Source organism: Macrobrachium rosenbergii, chromosome 5 (assembly GCF_040412425.1).
Source record: "Macrobrachium rosenbergii isolate ZJJX-2024 chromosome 5, ASM4041242v1, whole genome shotgun sequence".
In the NCBI taxonomy this organism is placed as follows: Eukaryota; Metazoa; Arthropoda; class Malacostraca; order Decapoda; family Palaemonidae; genus Macrobrachium; species Macrobrachium rosenbergii.
This window is the reverse complement of record NC_089745.1, coordinates 11,133,911-11,155,917: the sequence shown is the minus strand read 5'-3', so window position 1 is coordinate 11,155,917 and position 22,007 is coordinate 11,133,911. Positions and strand designations below refer to the sequence as shown.

Below are 22,007 nucleotides of genomic sequence, written 5' to 3'. Positions count from 1 at the left end.
AAAATACCGTCACAGTCACAGAGAACATGGTGAGAGAACTTTTGTTTTATCTTCTTAAAGTTCCTTAAAACCTGAGACTTTTCAAGGCTTTCCGATTTTGAACTCGATGCCGCCAGAATAAAATCTGTTCCCTCTTTCTTTGTAAATGTTATTTAGAATTCGTTGCAGAATCTCTTTTATCCCTTTTGTTTCCGGTCTTAAGGGGACGGGCGAGCCGTCAGCTGAGCGATAGTGACGTCATCAACACGTCTGCTGATAAGGATGTCTACGTAACAGGTTTCAAGTGCGGACGTCCGCTGGAGAAGAGCTGTAACATTGGGCCACCCGATAAGTGTTTTAATCCCATTAAGTAATCAAGGGGGACTTCTGTACTTCGTTAATTATTTTTCAGAACTCATATCGGGGAAACTTATCTACTTGCTGTGATAGGGGACACACAAACTCACGTACACACCGGAATCTCTAATCGATACTAGACAGGGGGCGCGGCGCTCTTGTTGGAAGAACTGCGCATGCTCCCCACGGTTGCCAGGGTTACCGTTTTACGTCGATAAATGTGGATTGGCAAAGTGATAGTATAATACCGATATTTCCCGTCACTGCGAGGCTGACGCTTGTGCGCTGCATTTCCCAAGCTGGACGAAGGCCTAGGTCGCCCGGGAAGCTGGGAGGGAGAGAGAGAGAGTGGGAGTGAAAGCCAGCATTTCTTTGTTATCAGGACTCAAAGAAATGTCTTTGTGACAGACACTTATTACCCTGCTTGGCAACATCATGGACCTCCGTCATTGATTTCTTGTATACTACGACGGCTCACACACGTCTAGCTGCTCGAAGGAAACACTCGTCCACGGTTCCAGGTAGAATACTTCGTTTTTCCTCCGTACTCCCGACTCTAGTGCTTGTTCTATTTTGTAGTGTTGGCCCTGCTGAAGTCGCTTCTTGCAGTGTGCTCAAGTGTTTTTCGATACACGCCTTGTTAACTTCAGTTATCTCTCAGTTTGCTTGTTATGCTGATGTGGCAAGAGAAGAGCCCTACGCTGCTCTTACGTGTGTACAGGCATGATTTCCTTACCGTGTTTCGTTACGTTATGTTTATTTACGTTTATTTGGGAGTAGATTGTTTTATGATTTGCTTATAAACGAAATTCTGCTGCTGCTGGACGTAAGTCGCACGAAACCACTCTTGGAGCTTCTTTTGGTGTGCGTGCTCTCCTTGGTTGACGGAGTATGTGACCCAGTTAGGTTAAGTTGTCTTGCTGTTGTTTTCGTGTTTCTGTAACCTTCGTTTTTCAAGGTAGAACGAATGGTTTAATGGGGGGAATGGTTTAGATATTAGAAGGGGTTAGATGCTCCTAAGGAGTGTTGCACTGGCACTACTTAATTGCGTAATCCACTCTTGTGTTTGCTCGCGACAGCCGTAGTAGGCCTAACGGTTGCATAGGCCTACATTCCCAGGCAGTACGTGTGTTCGTGCTTTTGTTTTCTATTTCTGTCCTGCTTGCTTCGTTTGTTGTATGACGTCACCGAGAATTTCTTACCTGTAGTCCCACTTGCCTGTTTATTACCGATGATATGATGAGAATTTTTTTCCACTGTGGCTAAATGACCTCAAGTGTTGTTTACATATTTTGAATTGTTTCTCCAGGCAGCAGTTCCGATTCTTGGGTCTGTGCGAATATTTGATGCACTTCTGGTGTACTTTGTATCTGTATTTCTTTAAATACTTGTGTTTGATAGGGAGGCTTTAATTACAATTAATTATAACTATGATAAGTATGTTGCAGGAGCGAAAGAAGAATATTTCCGTACATATTGTTATGATTTTTCGAGTAGTTACTATATATTATGTGTTATAGCATACCAGGAGTTGCATGAATATGTCATTAATGTGTATGTGAATGGAGCGAAAGAGGAGGGGGTGGGGCGGGTATTGTGGGTGGATTGAGGGTTGGTTTAAACAAACATACAAAAATCCATAGATACCTGGCTACTGAACTACTGACACCAATTGTGATGGTGTTTGTCTATGACGTTCATATTTCACAGGTGTCCCATGCCACAAGTGTTCCTGTCTCGCTTCACCGTTAACACAAGGACTCCGGGATGATTCTGATCAGATGACCATCTCTTGTACCATGTAAACAAGCCTTTGGAAGACCACTTGTTGGAGTCCTTTGCTATTTTCAATACCCAGGCAGCATTCGCCTCATTATAGACAAGAGATTGCAGTTACTTTGGATTTTGTAATGATTTCGACTGCAATAATAACGTAAGCAATTTCAGTCCCTTAAATCATGCAACCGCTCCCCTTTGGGGTGATGCAATCCAAGGTTATTGGCTTATGCGAATGAAATGTTCTGATGTCAAAACAGAGTATGGGGAAAAATAGGGGAATAGTTGTAAATAGTCTTGAAATGTGTAATGTAATTTCTCGCGTGTTCTAGTTTCATTCTCTCTTAATATATGCACTGGTTTTTAGTGTTTTGAAGGGTCACGGCCGTAAACATGTAACTGACACCAAGGTGCTATGTATGAAGCTGGCGAGGGTCGGCGGTTGGGTTTTTATGTCGTCTTTTTTATTCTTGCAGTTGTTACACACGGGGGCATATGCCTTGGTCATGGTTAGTTAGCTTGCAATTTTGATCATTCATTGTTGAGACTTGAATTTGTAGTAATCGATTTGAAATTATGTTGAAGGTTACAGTTTCTTATCAGTCAAGTCAAGTAGGACCCAAAAAAAGTGAGTAAAAGTTAATTGAATTTAAAAGCTTTAACAAGAGCAATCCTTTTTTGGAAGATTCGGTCACATATTTTGAACGTTTCTCCTTAATGCCATTTTAGGGACGCTTCTATCATTATTATTATTATTATTATTATTATTATTATTATTATTATTATTATTATTATTATTATTATTATTATTACAGAAGTAGTAGTAGTAGCAGCAGTATATATTTTTGTTATTTTTAATTGTTATTGTTGTTATTTATTCATTATTAGTTCCCTGGGTGTTCATAGAAAACCTGCTTAATGGTTATTTAGTCTTCTAGTGATGTAGAACTTAATAACGCTTAGTTTGATCTACTTACATATGCAAAGATTGTACTCTTTATTACATTTTTGTACTCCAATGAGTAATATCCTGATAACCATAAGGGCTATCTCTAAGCTGCTTTGACTTGTTGCCGACTTAGAAGAGTATTAAAAGTCCTTTATATTGCGTTTGATACTTGACAGGATCCCTGTACCCTGACAATAGTACCATTTTTTTCAAATTTGTCGTTAGATCTCTGTGTTACCCGAGTAAAATACCCTTGAACTCTCTCTCTCTCTCTCTCTCTCTCTCTCTCTCTCTCTCTCTCTCCAGATTGAAAATGACTAGGGTCCCTGCTCTTGACATTTATCGATAGCTAATATAATAATAATAATTATGTTGACATTGAACTTCAATAACTATACCATTTTAAATTTTTCTGAAGGCTGAATTTTTAGCTTCAAGATACGAAATGAAACGCATTTAATCTCTTCATTAGTGAAGCTTCCCGAGACTACCTTAAACATGAAATGTATTAATCCGGCTTTAATCAGGTGTTCTTAAGTGAAGTATACCTTAGTTTTACCAGGCCACTGAGCTGATTAGGTGTTCTTGAAGCATAGGCACGCAACTAGCATCATGGGGCTATTCTTTGGCCTAGAGGGGTGGATAACGCTTCTTGGAGATGTGATATTCTAGAAATAGCTGATTCTCGTGGACTAAGGGTGAAGTTGGTACTAATCATTCGGGAGTGAAGTTGGTATTAATCATACGGACAATTTTTACCAGACATTGTTTTTTTCAGGTTAGATTAAGCAATACACATTTTGGAAGAGAATGTCAAGAAGGATTGTTATTCCCCAGGGTTCAGTACTGCGTAGGCCTATGATACTGTTTTCGCCGGCTGTAAATGGGATATCCGCAGTTACCTCCTCTGATATCTCCCCTCCCGCTTTGTAGATGACATTTCGTTTTCAAGGTTACTATTACCAACTGGACGGAAATGAATGAATTGAAATTCTTCTTGCAGCGGAGAACACTCACTTCAGACATTTACAAGCGGTCATGGAATACCTTGTATAGAAAAAAGAAAAGTTTTTAGGTATTGATATTTTAACCGTAGACGAACTTTGGTTGCTCAAGTGAAAATACTTAAAAAAAAAAAAAAAAAAAATCTGGTAGAGTTAAATATTTTTAAGGTTCGCAACTTAAATTTTGAGGTGCAGGTCATCAGACACTTGAAAATATCCTCAAGGATGCGAAATATTCTCATCGGCACCCTCAACCAGGTTATATTCTGTAGACACAGGAACGTTGAGGATATCAAAAATTTCTGGCCCATCAGTTCATGAAGGGAGTTTATTTTAGGCCTAGTTTGTCAGTCATGTATTGGATTTCTGAGTCTTAACGAAGAAATCTGCTGCAGATTTGAAGGTCACCCTAGACATCGCTAAGCCTTAGAGTGAAACAGCAATCAAGCAATGTTAACACGGTCTGAGAATTGAGTTTTTTCCAATAAAGTTCCAGTTTCTCATTTGGCAGCTTACCTGAAGGTTCGGTTTGCCGGTGCTTCGGTGGCATTTTAAAACGACCTTGGTTAAACAGGAAGTATTTAGGTTTTATAAAACAGCTGATAAGTATAATTATACTGATTATACCTTTGCAGGTGTTTCATTGTAAATGGTTGAACGACTGAAAGTTTTAGCTCGTCAAAGCTATAGGTTTGGAAATGCAAAGGAAAGGAAGTCAGAATATCCTGGGTTCTGACACGTGGGTGTGTTTGGTAATGGTGAGACGGAAAGATTAGCAAAGCACGCGGTAGCCGATTCATTTCCTAGGAGATATCGTGTAGTGTGGGAATGATTTTCACCCAGATATCAAGATATCAGTTAACGAATCCTTCGTAGTGGGTTAGTGCCGCTAGTGCACCTCACGCTGTAGGCAGAATCCCTTCGGCCCCTAGCTGCAACCCCTTTCATTCCTTACTTTCCACACGCTTCTAGCAGTTGATATATAGTGCAGCTGCGAGGTTGTCCTCTTGTTGCACCTTTCAGAACTTTTTACTGTAAGTTAACGTTTCAGCACTGAATGACATCATAAGTCCCAGCGCTTGGCTTTCCCCTTAATTCTGTATTTTATCCTATTATATTCAGTTAATGATTCGTACATACAGTGTTACGTCTGCACATGTCAATAAGATATTGGAGGTAACGCTTACTGCACCCTGTTGGAGCTGTTGCTTTGAAGACCAGGGTATACTCACCATACACATAACACGCACGGGACGGCTGGTGACAATTAGTCATTTTATGATGATTGTTTGGCCATCTCAGCTGCAAGTTATTTGTTGGTTAAATACCGGCATTGAGGATGTTAGAAATTGGTTCCTCTCTGAGGCTTGTGATGGGGATGGCGTGAAACTCCGCATTCAGGTCATTTATACCCATTTTGATATGCGTGCCCACCTTGAATTAGGTTGGATAAGGTCATTTAGACGTAACAGGTTTGAAATGACCTCTGTTTCCGATCTATCATGCTTTAAATGCTCTCGCGTAATAAGTGTTATATAGCCTAGTTCGGCACAAGCAGAGAAAGGCCGCGCATATTATGTATTTGATTCTTTTTTTTTTTTTATTGCTATAGGAATGAATGAAATTCAGATTTTCCTCTCTGTGAAAAAAAACAGCCAATTTGTGCGTGCACAGTCGGGGGAAGGTGGGGGCGGTTGCCAGTAAGGGGCCGTCGGGGTACGACTGAGTGAAAGCCTGGATTTTGCACCCTTTCATATTGACTTTACATGAAAATTTTTTTTTTTTTCAAATATTTAATAAGCTGAGAAACTACGACTTTTGGACGAAATTGTCTATTTCACCTTATGTTTAAGATTTGCCGGTGATGCTAACTGAAACACGAGTTTCCCTCCTGCCCTAAAATTGTGACTAGTATGGTATGGCTATTTCAGATTAGAGAGTCTATGATCCAGTGGGATTTTGCCTCACTTAAAACGCCCTGGAGAGGAGTTTCATTTTAACCAGGCGTGAATCTTTAGGCGAGGAGGACTCTCGTAGTTGCGGGATCCGATCGGGAAAGAAACCTCTTGAGTTTTACCTTTTGAATGTCGAGTATCTTGCGTAAGTGGAGGGTCGATTACATTCTCGAGGTATTGCTTAACCAGAATTTCAGCGCAGTGAGGCAATCTTTAATATCAAATTATTTATTTATTTATTTATTTGTTTATTTATTTATTTCTAGTCAGGGAAGGGTCATAAGACTCATTACAAGGAGGCAGGTGGCCAAGTTTTCTTAAGTTCAAGGGTGGAGGGGTAAGACGGGTGATTAAAAGCATTTGACTAGATTTCCATCAGTGTCATATGAGACGAGAGCATCGGGAAGTGCAACGCAGACTGTAAAGAGATTCCCACGTACGGGGCTAGTGCCGTCAGTGCACCTCACGGATTGCACTGTACGCATTACTAAAGGTTCTTTGCAGCGTCCCTTCGGCCCCTAGCTGCAACCCCTTTCATTACTTTTACTATACCTCCATTCATATTATCTTCCTTCCATCTTGCTAACCACCCTCTCCTAACAATTATTTCAAAGTGCATCTGCGAGGTTTTCCTCCTGTTACACCTTTCAAGCCCACCTACTCTCAATTTCCTTTCCAGCACAGAATGACCTCATAGGTCCCAGTGCTTGACCTTTGGCCTAAACTCTACATCCCATTCCATTCCGATAAAGAGATGCCGTTTTTCATCAGTGTCTGACGACTATGCATATTATCATAAGACTTGAAGAACGGACTTAAAAAATTCACCGAAGGTCGAAGTATTGATATTAAGGGCTGGTTTGAGTTTCCTTTGTCTAGAACCATAATAATTTTACTTAGAAGAGTGGGGAAAAAAATTGCCATTTACAAAGGAAGACCCTAGGAAGGTAGGTCAGTGATGCATCCAGCCAATAATCTTGATTACGTAGACCTAGCTGAACCTGTTACATAATCTTTAGATTTGCGATAATTTTTTCTCGTTAGCTGCTCATTTTGATCCATAAATATTGATGTACCTACCCCGTAGGGGGATAGTGCCGTCATTGCACCCCCATGCTGTGCACTGTAGGCATTACTTAATGTTCTTTGCAGCGTCCCTTCGGCCCCCCAGCTGCAACTACCTCCGTTCATATTGTCTTTCTTTCATCTTGTTTTCCACCCTTTCCTAACAGTTGCTAAATTGTGCAACTGTGAGGTTTTCCTCCTGTTACAAATTTCAAACCTTTTTACTGTCAGTTTCCGTTTCAACCCCGAATGACCTCATAGGTCCCGGCGCTTAGCCTTTGGCCTAAATTGTGTATTCTGTTCTATTTTTTATGTTTGCTCCAAAGAAAAACATAAAGAATGAATTTTATACTCCATCATTACTTGTTTGCTTATCAGAGTCCTTGAGCTGCATCTTGTGACTGAAGTAAAACAGTGAACACACAAAGATCCTCTCACATATTTTATGTAAATTGCAATTATTTCTCCTATTCAGTTATAAACTTTCATTTGAAGGTATACAAAAGGTCTTTGAGAAAGAACATTTGTGGTGCTCTGGTAAATTCCATCTCTCTGGGAAGGGAAAGTAGCCAAATGCCTCGATCGATTTTAAAGTGAGTTGCTTGTATAGGGTCTTTGTTCCATACATCAGTATGCTTCAGTGCCTTTGGTAGTGGGACAGGCATTGGCGTTGTCTTGAACTTACCAGTGCTGTTTAGCACCGCCCCCCCCCCTCTCTCTCTCTCTCTCTGTCTGTCTCTCTCTCTCTCTCTCTCTCTCTCTCTCTCTCTCTCTCTCTCTGTCTGTCGCGAGGGTAAAAGCCATTAGTTTAAAGGTGAAATTTTATTTTCTACCCCATACCTCTTGATAATCAGCTTGCGAACATAAGGCGTGTTTCTAAGTAGGACGCGCTCCCGAAGCTTCCAGTAAACCATCTTTTTCCGGAGAAACGCATCAACTTTGGAGGCTAAATTATCCTACCATGAAAAGGGGGTGTGAAAGAGAGAGAGTTGAATTTATGGTGATGCTGTTCCTCTTTTCTTCTTCTTCTTCTTCTTCTTCTTCTTCTTCTTCTTCTTCTTCTTCTTCTTCTTCTTCTCCAGAGTGAGTTAGGTCTAATGCGTTCTTCATGAAATTTCAATTTCCGCCGTCAGTTTTGTGCTTCGTCTTTTCGGTCACGTATTGTGTGTAAATTCCCCTCGATTGAACTCTCCCGAAAGCCTTATTTTTCCTGGGCTTGGCTCAATACTTTGTTCTTGTTAGCTCCTGGTTGCTCAGTGGCGTTTCGGCATTAAGCGTCTTTCAGTCAATTAGCCTCTTATCCCTTCCGCCTCCAGAGCTCCTCTTCTCATATTAAGGCCAGGCGCTCCTGCTGCGTCTTTCTTGCAGACATCTGCTTGCTTCTTTTTGCCTCGTGATGGACTGTGATGCCGCATGGCCTTCCTTTTTTTCAACTGTCTATTACTCACCATTACCTTGCGTGTCTCCTTTCCTTCCGCGTTGCAGGGTTTTGCAAAACTGATAATTTTTTCCTCGTGTTATTTTCCTTCACCATTTATTGGGCTGGATCTCTCTCTCTCTCTCTCTCTCTGGGTATCCGTTTTCCCTTCAATTTTCATTAACACTTACTTCAGACGCAGGGGAATACCGCGTCCCTAGACCCGGCTTCATAGATCAGTTTCCTCTTCCGACTGAATATGGTTGAACACCAGTCCCCTTCTAGCTCTTTATATCACGCCAAACCGCACCATTTCATAAACTCCCCCCCCCCATATCTCTCTCTCTCTCTCTCTCTCTCTCATTTTGCGCAGCACCTGCCTCCACCTCAAAAGGTAAAAGCTTAAGCCGGTAAGTTGGACTAGAAGGCGGTCGCTGCATCGAAGCTGCCTTAATTATGACGGACAGGGAAGTGTTCGAATGATGCGTAATATTCATTAGGCTTGCTTAATCCGCCGTCACTGCGATGAAATATGTTGGATCCGATGCTTGCGAATACGTTGTGATTTCTTCAGATATTTCTGTACACGTGCATAATGCTGTGCGGGTGAAGGGTTGTATGTCTTTTTCATAGCCGCCTTTTCTACACCCCATAGCTGATTACATCAGCGAGGGGGCAGTACTAAAAGATTTTGGCATGTGACTTTTTACTTGTCATTTGTCCCCTTTTTCTCAAAAGCTGTTTTTTTTTAGTGTCCCTAACTCAATACTCAATTTTTTTATCCTTCTTTAATAGCCATCCCTCCATAGGGGTTAGTGCCGTTAGTGCATGTAGGCATCACTTAATGTTCTTTGCAGCGTCCCTTCGGCCACTAGCTGCAACATCTTTCATTCCTTTTACTGTACCTCCGTTCACATTCTCTTTCTTTCATCTTACATTGCACTCCTTCCTATTGATTCATAGTGCAACTGGGAGGTTTTCCTCCTGTTACATCTTTCAAGCTTTTATTGTCAATTTCCGTTTTAGCGCTGAGTGACTTCATAGATCTCAGCGCATGGGCTTTGGCCTAAATTCCATATTCTGTTGATTTCTATTTAATAGAAGTTCACTGAGGGTAATTTGCATCTTTGGGAAGTTTTTATACAAAAAAAAAATAATATTGAACGCTATCGAACGATGCAGTAACTCTAAAGTGAACGGAAGTGTCTGAAAACAATAGAGGCAGATGAAGTCATTTCAGCACCCATAGTGAAAGTTTCCGCTGTTGGCTCAGTTACCCTGTAAACCAAGAGTTATGAATAATTACCCCTGCAACAACAGGGTATAGAAGTTACGGACGTTAATGACGCTTTGAATGAAGTTGTTAGCACAGCAACAACAAAGCGACAGTGACAAGTGACAACACCGCGGGGCTGATGGGTAAGAGGGGAAATTCCAACGCAGAGGCCAGTGAGAGGCCCAATGCTTGCTCTACGTCGGTGGTTCTCACCCGGGGGGTCGTCAGCAGTTTCCAGGGGAGGCGCGAGCCCCCTGGAAAAATTAAAAGTCCCCCCAATTATATTCGTTATTCTCTTAACAAGAGAACAAGAGTGAGGAACTAATATTCAGAAGTTTACGAAAAAATGCAAAAGTATCGCCTTATGACGTTAGTTTCGTATAGTCTGCTACTCTGGTTAGACTCGTTGGGCTTAACATGTTTTGTCATTATTTACCTCCCTCCCTGTACCTCGAAACCCCTTCTCTTTCTCTTTTTTTTTTCATATTCCTTTAAATCTGGGAGGGAATATTACTCACAGGTGCAAGGGGGGGCCGTCGAGGGAAGAACCAACTCTTAGAAGGGGGCGTGGTAATAAAAAGGTCAAGAAGAACCACTGCTCTTCGTCGGAATACAGATCATGTCAGAAAATGTCCCCCGTTTCGTTGAGTTCAAATCTCTATAGTGATTAAACATCGAATCAGAATTGGCCCTGTTCCTGTGCTTATGAAGAGGAAGCTTATACTTGTTGGCCCTCATTGAGAGAGATATTCTCCAAGAACTTTTAATTGAAGGCCAAGTCTATCTTGGCTACGTAAAACCCCTAGCAGCAACCCCTTTCGTTTCTTTTACTGTACCTCCTTTCATGTTCTCTTTCTTCCACCATACTTTCCATTCTCTCCTAACAATTGATTCATAGTGGAACTGCGAGGTTTTCCTCCTGTTACACCTTTTAAACCTTTTACTGTCAATTCTGTTTCAGCGCTGAATGACCTCATAGGTCCCAGTGCTTGTCCTTTGGCCTAAATTCTATATTCAGTCAATTGAGAGAATACCCAGTGCTCTGCTCTGTGGTGTACTCTTAAAGTTTTACATGTTTGATGTTGAAGATTTCATGGTTGGTGGTATTTTATTTATCTTATTTTATCATTATTCTTATTTTTTTTCTTTCCACATAAAGTAACACGAAATTGCTTATTAATTCTATGGAGGCAGAGAATAAACATCTTGCATGGCCAACACGGTTAACGCTAAACATGTGTTAAGTGACTCTGCTTCCATGTATCTGGCGCTGTAATGACAATTAAATTTGCATGAAAATTTATTAATGATGCGTAGTACATATACGCATATTTTAATGTGAAAAGTTCTCACATTTTTATAAAAAAGGATTTTCAGATTATTACATTGGGTTACGATAATGTGTTTTTTATGGTCAAGTTAGTTGTCAATTAAGAAATATCAAGTTATTTTAAAGGTAGATGCCTGACACGGTATATTGTTCAATTTACGAAGCATCTCAGGCTTTGCCGATAGGCTTAATCCTTTTAATCTACTTCGCATTTTGGTTTTCGATTAAGGTCGGTAATATGAAGAAAGAAGTACGGGGCATTTAGTGCAAGAACGAAGCGTTTACAGTGTAATAAAGTGATGTAAACTCTCTCTCAGTGTATCACTCACATGTATATGGATTTTTCGGAAGATAGGCTCATCTTTACGCAGATATCTCTTAACATACGGCCTTTTAACCTTTGAAAAACTCTGTGCTAAAACTTAAGGTCAAAAGGCGTCAAGATTACTAGCATGTTTGGGGCATTTGACTATTTGACATTTACAATGACGGCTCGGCAACATGTCATTGATTACTTCCAATTCCTGCAGAGGCCTTTGTTGGGTACTTTTCAACCGCAAGCATACATTCCAGCAACATGATCTCTGTCACAGATTACTTTTCGTTGATCTCTTTTGAAAGTTTGAAAACATTCTGTTTCGTTTCAGTGTTTGGGAGCATCTGCAGTAGATATCTCATGTTGAGTTAGAATATTGTTGCCATTATAAACACTTCAGTTTGTCAGACAGAGGTGTAAGTTTAGTTGAATGTTCCTGTCCCGGTTTACGTATCTTATTTGTTCATTGCGATGAATATTGGCAATACTGATATCTGTTGTGTTAAAAGTGCTCCATTCTAGTTAGAGTCTGATTTTAGGATGTTTTTCACAGCCAAGATATTGAATAAGTAAAGTTTTTAATACTGATATCTGTTGTGTTAAAAGTGTTCCATTCTAGTTAGAGTCTGATTTTAGGATTTTTTTCACAGCCAAGATATTGAATAAGTAAAGTTTTTACATTGAAATCTGGTGTTTGGTGGTTTTGTAAGACATGATCCCATCAGACGATTTTATGAAAAAAGAGGAACTTTGCCTTCTTAAAAACAAGTACAGCTTCTGAAGCGTGAAACACTAATGAATAAAATAAATTCCTGCAGTGAAGTTGGGTCGCATCTGGATGATGAGCTAAGCGTTTGAGAAATTGTACAGGGACGAAATAACCTGCTCCCCGAAGTGAAAGAGTAAATGAATTGTGTGAGACGGAGCAGAGTGGCGAAATTACTTTTCTTTTCTGTCACCTCAAAGGTAAAGATAATCCCTCGTGAACACACCAGGGAGGGAGAATTCATTATCTGGAACAAATAGATGACGAAATGACGCATCCAAAGCAAAATTTGTCTGGAAGAAAATTAGTGTAATGAAATAAATTCACTTGCGCGAAGCTGCAGTAACGTATCGGGATCATCTTGGCAGTGGGATGAAGCAATAGCCATCAATAATCATTAAATGGAGCCTGAAAATGCGGGCTTAATTTATACGCAGTTATATGTGCTTTTGATAATAGTAATAATATTTATGTTATCGCTTGTTCGTATCAATCACTTTACATTCATTGTTCGGTTATTTAACGAGGACTGCTCCTTGATAAAGAGCCCGTGTTGGCATGAGGTCAGCTTCAGCCAAACCAAAAGCAACATGGGTTATATTGTTATTTCTCATATATTATTTATTATGATTCACTAGAATTCGACCTGTTATAACAATATCAGCAACACAAGAGCAACATGGTGGGAGAGCGATAGCTCCAAGCGCCACCTAGAGTATTGTAGTTTTTCACCCAGACAAGATAACAGAATAGAAAAAAAGTTCAGTTCTCCTCTTGCTAATATTATTGAATAGATTACTTGCAATTTTTTTTAGTATCCTTCAAATTGAGTTCTAGTGCACCATTTGCCAGTAGCTTAATTGCTGTAAATACATTAGCGATAGAGATTAGTAATTTTTCTTAAATCTAACGATTTCTGGATGAATTTTCTCAAGATTTAAGATCAGGATGAGTTTAACGTTATTTGAATTGCTTCAGCAACTCGAAAACGTTCTGTTATTATTATTATTATTATTATTATTATTATTATTATTATTATTATTATTATTATTATTATTATTATTATTATTATTATTATTATCAACGAATTTTTTATGTAAAATACTAAGAAGAATAAATTCTGTACTTCACAGATTTTGGTAATCGCTGTATTGAAGGAATTTTCCTGCCGAGTTGCCTTCTTTGGATTTTGTTCATTCCTCTTGTTACTGTGTTCATGTACACTTCCGTGCGTTTTCTTTTTTTAGCGAAGTATTCTTAGCACCATCATTGTGTCAATATTAATTTAATCTTCTATATGCTATGGAACTTAGCGACGTTTATAGATCATATGAAATGCTCAGTTGTATATTACTTTAGACTTACGACCGTTTCATTATATTTCCGGGAATGACCGTCCTTGCTTTTGTGTGAGTGTGTGTGTGTGTGTGTGTGTGTGTGTGTGTGTGTGTGTGTGTGTGTGTGTGTGTGTGTGTGCGCGCACGAGCATGTTTGTGTGTGTGAGGTATTGTGATGAACCCTTTATATGTGTTAATAGTATTGTTTGGGCTTGTGGAAGGATTTCAGGTATGTTGTTTATATTGACATTTGCTCATTGCTTATTCGATAACTCGGGGAAAACGTTATTTAGGGTACGAATGCTCTCTCTCTCTCTCTCTCTCTCTCTCTCTCTCTCTCTCTCTCTCTCTCTCTCTCTCTCTCTCTCTCTCTCTCAGGGCCATTCTGTGCTACTGAATAGTGGTTCGAATCTGTACCTTACAGGAAATCTTATAAAGTAGAAATTGTACAGAAATTTTATGGTAGAAATTGCCTCAACATGAAGTGTGTCCATATAGATAATTACTTGGTTACTTAAAATTTTAATTTGAAATGTTGGTAGATGAACTTCAGATGTATGACCATGGGAAGGAAATGTTTTTAAAGTTTGCCTTGATTGGATTGGAGCTCTCTGGGAAAGTTGTTGGAGTGAATTATATATACTATAGTAAAGTTAAATTAGGTTTGTTCAGAATGTTCTTTGGATAACCACTTACTGTAAACAGGTCACTTGATTAGTGAAGTTAATCAACATGGTGAGGATTTATGTGAAAAAAAAGACCAGGATCGCCAGACTTTATATAATAAACAAATACTCTCAAGTGCCAGAAGTGGGTCATGGCCATAGGGCCAGCAGCCTCATCTCAAAGTCAGTGTTAAGGAGCCGGAGGTCTCAATGAGGCCAAAGATGGAGAGGCATGACAGGGAATCCATTTTTATACAAAGAGGTGGACGAGGATACGTAAAGAGTAAATGGCCATGCATGGGATGAGAAGAGGAACGCTGGGGACGGGGACGGATAAATTGCATGCGTGCAAGGCCGTGGAAAAAGGTGGATGTATATGGGGTGGTTGAACCTTAAAGAGGATAAAGCCACAAAAACCAGGAAGTAGGCAGCGTATGCAAATGATAGGCGAGAGGGACAGTTTGCGTCGAGGGGCGTTAAAAGCCGTTGCGGAGCATCCTTTTTTTTTTTTTTTTTTTTTTTTTTTTTTTTTAATCCTTTTAAAGCAAAACCTTTAGCGTCTGGACATTAAACCAAAAGTCGTATCTTATAGTTCAAACACGAAGTTTCTGTATTTTACTTAGGGTGTATAAGAAATCTTAGCATTTGGAGGATAAAATGGAAGTCTCATATTTTGAATATTTTAGTCATGAGTGTATAGAACTAAGCCAGTCTCACTTCACCTCTATGGAACCACTAATTTTAGGGATGCGCCTGTGTGAGAATATACACGACGAATGTATGCATTTGGGTGTGTCATTACTCCATAATTTGCTCCTTTTTGTATAAAAAACCAAATGGACGAACATTGATGAAAGCAAGTTTCAGGAAATAGATAAGAAAATAGGTAGGAAAGTGTCTGGAAAAAATGGGAAGAGACTGGGGGAGATTATGGAAAGCAAGGTGGGACTGTATGAAGGTTATGTTGAAGCAACTCTCCTTTATGGAAATAAAATGTGGGTGGTGAATGCAGTTGAAGATAAAAATGTTGGAGGTTTTAAATTGAACCAATTTTGTAGTGGTACGGTGTAATCAGCATGGAAAATGTAAGAAATAAGAGGATATGTAGACGTGAGAAAAGTTTAGCTTTGGTGAAAGGACGGTTAACGGTCTTTTGAGATGTTTCGGTCTTCGGGAAAGAATGGAGTTCTATAGTTTAATGAAGAGTTTAAAGGGTAAAAGTGTTAGGAGGAGAGGAAGCCCTAAGAAGGCCTTGGTACAAGGTGTGAAAGAGGTATTGGTGAGGATGAGTCTCGATATCCAAGAAGAACGAGCTTGTAAAATATTGTACGGGGGGCAATCGACCCTCTGTTGACTTTGTGTAGTTGCATAAGGCAAATAATGATAGCTAGACGGATTCTACAGTATTTTGCTCAAGGCAAAGAAGGGATTATAAAGGAAGGAAGCTGGGAAGCACTTCATTTGGACATCCATCAAGCCACAGTTTTTCACCTTCTGTTTAAAAAGTAATAGCCAGGATACTTTTCATAGCATTCAGTTATTTGGAGATGTTCAACTCCAAAACCTCAGGTGGTAATTTACCCTGCAACCATTTTTTTTTTTTCAATTATATATATTCTTTCCCATGCACCCTAGAAATTATTTCTGCCTGAAATGAAGGACTGTAGCATTAAACATAAAGAATAAAATAAAGTTGTCAGGAGGATAGCAGGTAGGCTCGAAACGGTTGGTCAGAGTCTTTGTTACTAAGGCTTTGATTCTGTTTCATTTAGAAGACAGTGGTGTAACAGAAAATACTCAACGTCACTGATTAGATCATATTATTGACATCCATCTGGCTTAGGGAGTGTTTTAAGATAAATGAATAAAAGAAAATTCGAGAGTAATGAAGCAATGATTCTGCATTTCCACTCTTCATTATCATCTTTCGTCTGATCCTCAAATGTCGCACTAAATCGTATGCATATTATTTAACTTTTTCATTTTATTCACCTTCCCTTGGACCCTCTTCTTTGATAGCCACTCTTAAGTCTCGATTGGCCCCGTTGAAAGTAATTAGAGAGGATTGGGACATTATCTCGAATAGGAACTAAGGGGGTGTGATGACAGTTGAACACTCAAGAAGCGTTCCCCTCCTTTTTTTTTTTTTTTGTCTAAAGAATCCTGACTTACTAACCTACTTATTTAGTTGTCTTTTGAGAACATGACAGTGCAATTTCTGAGATTTAGCAATATTCGAGTTTTTTTGCTCCTAAAGAGGAGTATATGCTTTAGGTTCAATAGGTTTTTTCTGTTTGCAAAAATGTTACGGAAACTGTTATGTGGATTTTGATGAAACTTTTACCAAAGGCAGATCTCGTGACTGGCAACAAGTGATCAGATTTTCTTGGAGATCAGGATCTGTGTTAGGGACCTTTGGCTGAACGGGTAGAATTGCTAGGTCTTGTCGGAGGTTTGGGATCTCTGGAGATCTTGTAAATAGTAAGTTACTTTTTACGGCAACGTAGGAATTGCTGAGTCTCTTTTAACAACCTGCTTGTGGTATTTCAATGTTGCTTGAGTTCTGCAGATACAGAACATGTGCATTTCTTCTGAGCAACTTGTGAAAGTCTGTAAGGAACTTTTCTGACCTCATTTAACCGTAGATGGTTCGTTTGTATGCGGGAGCCAGCAGCTCTTCGCTGGTCCCGGCAAAGTTGATTGAAAATCTTTCTGCCTCAGTTGCAGTTTGGCTCTTACTCTCTCGCAGTCTCAGCTTCTTATTTGCCCTGTGATTACTGTTTGCTCTGTGAATATTAATTATTTAGGAAAATGTTCCCCTGAAGTGCTTGGACATGTCACTACTATTTTTGCAGCCATAGGTCGTTTTATTCTAGCACTACTTAAAATGAATAGTGAACTAAAATACATTTGGATTGGTACCTCTGATCTTCATTAACTCAATATAATTAACAGTTTTCCTTCTTTAAGTGGTTTGGGATTTGTTCCTATAAGCCCAAGAGCCAGGATTTTCACCACCTAAGGGCATAAGGGCGTGAGCACAATATTTTCGTATATTATTCCGATAATCACCATGCAGAAATTTGGTCTTCATTAACCCTTTCGGTATTGTCACGGAAAAAAAGAGACAATTCTTTAACTTTATTTATCCATAAACAACACCACTCCACAAACTATGCAGTTTGGACTGGTGTTAAACAAGAGTATAATAATTATGGATCTCCACGTTTGTTCCAGTGGTAAAAATTCGTATTCTACTAAATATATCTCTTCATTTTAGTGTTCTGATCTTTATTGAGTACAGTAAATAACATTTATTTTGCAGTAGGTGTAGTGCAGTTTCCAGATAATTACTGTCAGTTTTAGTTAAGGAATAGAAAACGTTGCCTATATGACACCAATAGTTGATATACTCCGTAGGTGGGTAGTGCTATCAGTGCACCTCAAGCATTGCGTTGTAGGCATTACTTGAGGTTTTTTGCAGCGTCCCTCCGACCACTAGCTGCAACCCCTTCCATTACTTGTTGTGTGGAACGTTATTTTGTGATTGAGGTTATTTGTGTGTGACAATTGATCCCTGATCCCCTTTTCCTGCCGAGAGCAACCAGATTCGCTGAACAGCAGCACTGATATGCTGTAAATGTGCCTCGCTGTCGAGCTTCTCAGTTGCAGAGGCCCTTGATTCCTCACACCGTTGGACTGTGGAACAGCCTCCTTGATGCCGTGCAATTGGAACTTCAAAAGTTCCAGCGAAAGTGCAGTGCATTACTACCCCTCTGCTATTCTCCTAGCATTTTAATACATTTTTATCTCTTTATTAATTTATTAACTTATTTTTTCTTTTTAATAAGTGAGATCTCTTCTTTTTGTATTTCCCTTTACCCTCTCATACTTCGTAATGAGCACCATAGCCTTTGGAAGCTCGAATTTCAAGTCAGCGGCCCAAGTGTCAGGTCTCGGCCCGGATTACCTTCCATTTGATCTTCAGCGTCGTTTAATCAAAATAAAAACATTTACGAGATCGTTCCTCTGGGCGGGAGCTTTCTCTCTCTCTCTCTCTCTCTCTGGAGGTGAGAGAAAAAGATAAAGGCGTGTCTAGTGCCTGCAGTGTTCGAGTGGGAGTAAGGGGCGACAGAGGGAGGGGGAGGAGGGGAGGAGGAGATCATTTATTCCTTTTCTCGAGGTATATGCGCTGATGCCTTGTGTATTATTGTTATTTTCTTTTGACATCTTATTGTTCACGTGTAAGATTACGCGGTTATTGTTATACCTTCTTTTTCATTTGCTGCGACCTTCGTGTTCTTTTATTAGTTATTGGCCGTTTGGCTCTCTCTCTCTCTCTCTCTCTCTCTCTCTCTCTCTCTCTCTCTCTCTCTCTCTCTCTCTCTCTCTCTCTCTCTCTCTCTCTCGTGTTCTTCTCCTGAAGGTTGTATAGTGCATTCTGATCGGCTCCAAGAAAGTCTGAAGGTTTCATTATCGTACCCTGTAACCTCACACAAACCGAGTGGGATTTAATGTACAAAATGATTGCATATGAAAAAGCTGTCAGTATTATTTGAATAGGCAAATATAGAAGCAGCTCTGACCAGTATCACCAATTTCAGTCTATTTTTAGGTGCAGAGAATAAATTTATAAAATCCTTGATTAGTATTCATGAAGGGCTCGAATATCGCCCTCCCCGGACCAAACTAGGTCGCTCAGCTGATCCACTATTTTACAGTTACAAAATATCTACGTTGTTTACTCACATAGAATATTGGATGGGATACCTTTAATTCTAATATACTTGGTTATTATCCAGGAAATGTGTGACGTTGCAGTATCATTGGTTATTTCTAGTGGCGTATTTCTTTAAAGTAGATGCCCCGTAGGGGCGCATTGCCGTCAGTGCACCTCGCGGGGTGCACTGTAGGCATACTAACTGTTCTTTGCAGCATCCCTTCGGCCCCTAGTTGCAACCCCTTTCATTCCTTTTACTGTACCTCCTTTCATATTCTCTTTCTTCCATCCTACTTTCCACCCTCTCCTAACAATTGATTCATAGTGCAATTGCGAGATTTTTCTCCTGTTACGCCTTTTACTATGAATTTCCATTTCAGGGATGAGTAACCTCATAGGTCCCAGTGCTTGGCCTTTGGCCTAAATTCTATATTCAATTCAGTTCAGTTCAAAGACAGTAGGTAGTAGTAATATCGTTCTTTTTACTAGTAGTAATAATGGTCATTTGCCCAAAGCCCCGCCAAGATCTTACTAACGCTTAAATTTCAGTCAAGCATGGAAGCTAAATCCTCTGAATAGCGAGCGAAGCTTCTTGAAAACTGCCGAACTTGAGTTAAAGGATCGAATTCAGTCCTGGTGAACAAGAGACTGGCTCGCTTAACTCCTCTCCCAGATAATTCCGTTTTATTATGCTTTTCCTTTCAAGGGATAATGATTTTATTGAGTCCGATTAGTTTACGCCGTTTTATCAATGGCACGCTCACGGTTTGTGTTAATTAGGTCAGGTCACTTGCTTTGCGTTGGTGATGGTGTCGATGTCCATCTCTCTCTCTCTCTCTCTCTCTCTCTCTCTCTCTCTCTCTCTCTCTCTCTCTCTCTCTCTCTCTCTCTCTCTCTCTATTATATTATATGTATATATATAAATATATATTATATACATATATATAAATATAGAAATAGATATGTATGTATACATGCATACAGATATACAGTATATATATCTGTATGTATATATACAATGTGCATATAAATAAATATATATTTATATATATACACACATATGTACATACGTATACATAGATATATATATGTATATGTATATATATATATATATATATATATATATATATATATATATATATAATGTTATAATGTATGTGCGCCAGCAGGCAGGTTTCTTTTTGCATGCAAGCAGATAGAGCAACGGAGAAAACGAACACGCGGATCGAAAACCACATCGGGGACGAGGAGACACCAAAACCTTGTGGTTTCTGCTTCCTTCCCCAACCGCGAAACAAATCGATATAGACGAAGAAAGAAAACAGACGAAGGCAAACATCTGGAAAGGAAACCAATCGGAAACCTGTCAGTGCCAAGTTCGAAGTTTTTTTTTGGGGGGGAAGGGGGGCAAGAAGGGAGATTTCGATATTTGGAAAGTGGTCGTGAAGTCCGTCGTGAAATTTCAAAGAGCAGACGAAGAAGAAGAAGAAGAAGAAGAAAAAATTCTGGAGTTCTGTTGGCTGATATGAACGACGTCTGCCGCGAGAAATATCAATAGCTGTTGTAATGTCTTCTGAGTTTTTTTTGTAAATATTTTTTTTTTATCTGTTAAGCGTGATATCTGAACGGTGTGAATTCTTTTCTTATCGGTGTAATTGGTCTTCATGTATGGAATTGTTATCGGAGGCTTCTGCCAAGTGTACGATAATATTTTTGAAATGTAAATAAAGACTGGCAAATAAATTGGAAATAATTTAAAACGGAGAACGAAGTATGTGGGAGTCGCTGCATCAGGTTTTGAAGTTAAACAGTTTTCCAGCTAATCTATTTTCTTATCTGTTTCCTTTGGTCAATGGATTTTCCCCGTGGCGCTCAAACGCTTCTTTTATCTGTGGAATGTTGGCAGGAGATTAGCTTTGGACCTTTCGTTGGCAATCTCGTAATAGTTTCGGCATTCTTTCTAGTTAGTAAAAGAGACTAAAGTATGCAGTGCACCTTTGGGTGTCGTTATATTTATCGTTATTTGTTTATTGCTTCAGTTATTTTTGTCATTATTTTGTTTTTGTTGTTTTCGTTTTAATTTTCTGTAAAAGAAAACCATTTTCCCGGCTTTGTCTGTCCGTCCGCAATTTTTCTGTCCGCTCTCAGATCTTCAGAACTACTGAGGCTAGAGGGCTGCAAATTGGTATGTTGATCATCCACCCTCCAATCATCAAACATACCAAGTTGCAGCCCTCAAGTCTCAGTAGTTTTTATTCTATTTAAGGCTAAAGTTAGCCATAATGGTGCGTCTGGCAACGATATGCTGTAGGACAGGCCACCACCGGGCCGTGGTTAAATTTTCATGGGCCGCGGCTCATACAGCATTATATCGAGACCACCGAAAGATAGATCTATTTTCGGTGGCCTTGATTACACCCTGTACCGAAACTTCGGCGCATTTTTTACTTGTTTAATATTATTATTAATATTAATATTAGGCCGTGTCGAAAGATACTGTTTTGGCGTCATTCATTTCAGTTTCTTTCGTCCTTTTTGGTAAGATTTTGAAGAAAATTGGCAGACTGTTACCTTTTAGCTTGAGGATTATTTCCTTATTATTTTTTTTTTAATTTACAGTCAGTTTAAAAGTCATAATTTAATATTTTTCCTTCATACATGAGAAGGTAGAATAAAGACATTTGGTTTCGACATTAAAGGTAATGTTTCAAGCATTTTTTTCCATGATTTATTTTTAATTCACAGGTCATTTTAAAGGACATCACACACTTTTTCTCCTTATCTGATGGAACCAAATAAGTAGGTACCCCGGGTGTCGGGCAGTATTTTCCAGAAATGTTTTGACCTTGACCTATTTTTCAGATTCTCGGGGCAATTTAAAGCTCGGAATTTTATTTTACTGAGATTTCGGTAACTGTTTTTCCAGAAGTATTTTTTAACCATGACCTGTTTTTCAAGGTCACGTGTCAATTTTAGAGGAAAAAAATTAGATTATTTCAGCGTTTTATTTTTCTCTGATTTTGATCAGGTTTGGGACGTAGGTGCATTAAGAGTGAGCATTTTTGTAGGCCACAGGCCATTAAAGGTGAACATAT

At 39.4% G+C, this 22,007-nt stretch overlaps 1 protein-coding gene across 26 annotated transcripts in view; it reads left to right on the top strand.

Annotated features, from left to right (window-relative positions):
- The window catches only part of Rab3-GEF (Rab3 GDP-GTP exchange factor), a 265,506-nt gene that overhangs the window by 20,287 nt on the left and 223,212 nt on the right, over window positions 1–22,007 (top strand). For 19 of the 26 annotated variants that reach the window (XM_067103547.1, XM_067103538.1, XM_067103533.1 and 16 more), the window contains exon 1: window positions 299–857. The exons of 3 other annotated variants lie outside the window; for them this stretch is intronic. The gene's annotated coding sequence lies outside the window, so the exon portion shown is untranslated. Of the gene's footprint in view, window positions 1–298; window positions 858–22,007 lie in introns of those variants that run through there. 4 more of the 26 variants (XM_067103529.1, XM_067103525.1, XM_067103522.1 and 1 more) reach the window with 2 other exon arrangements.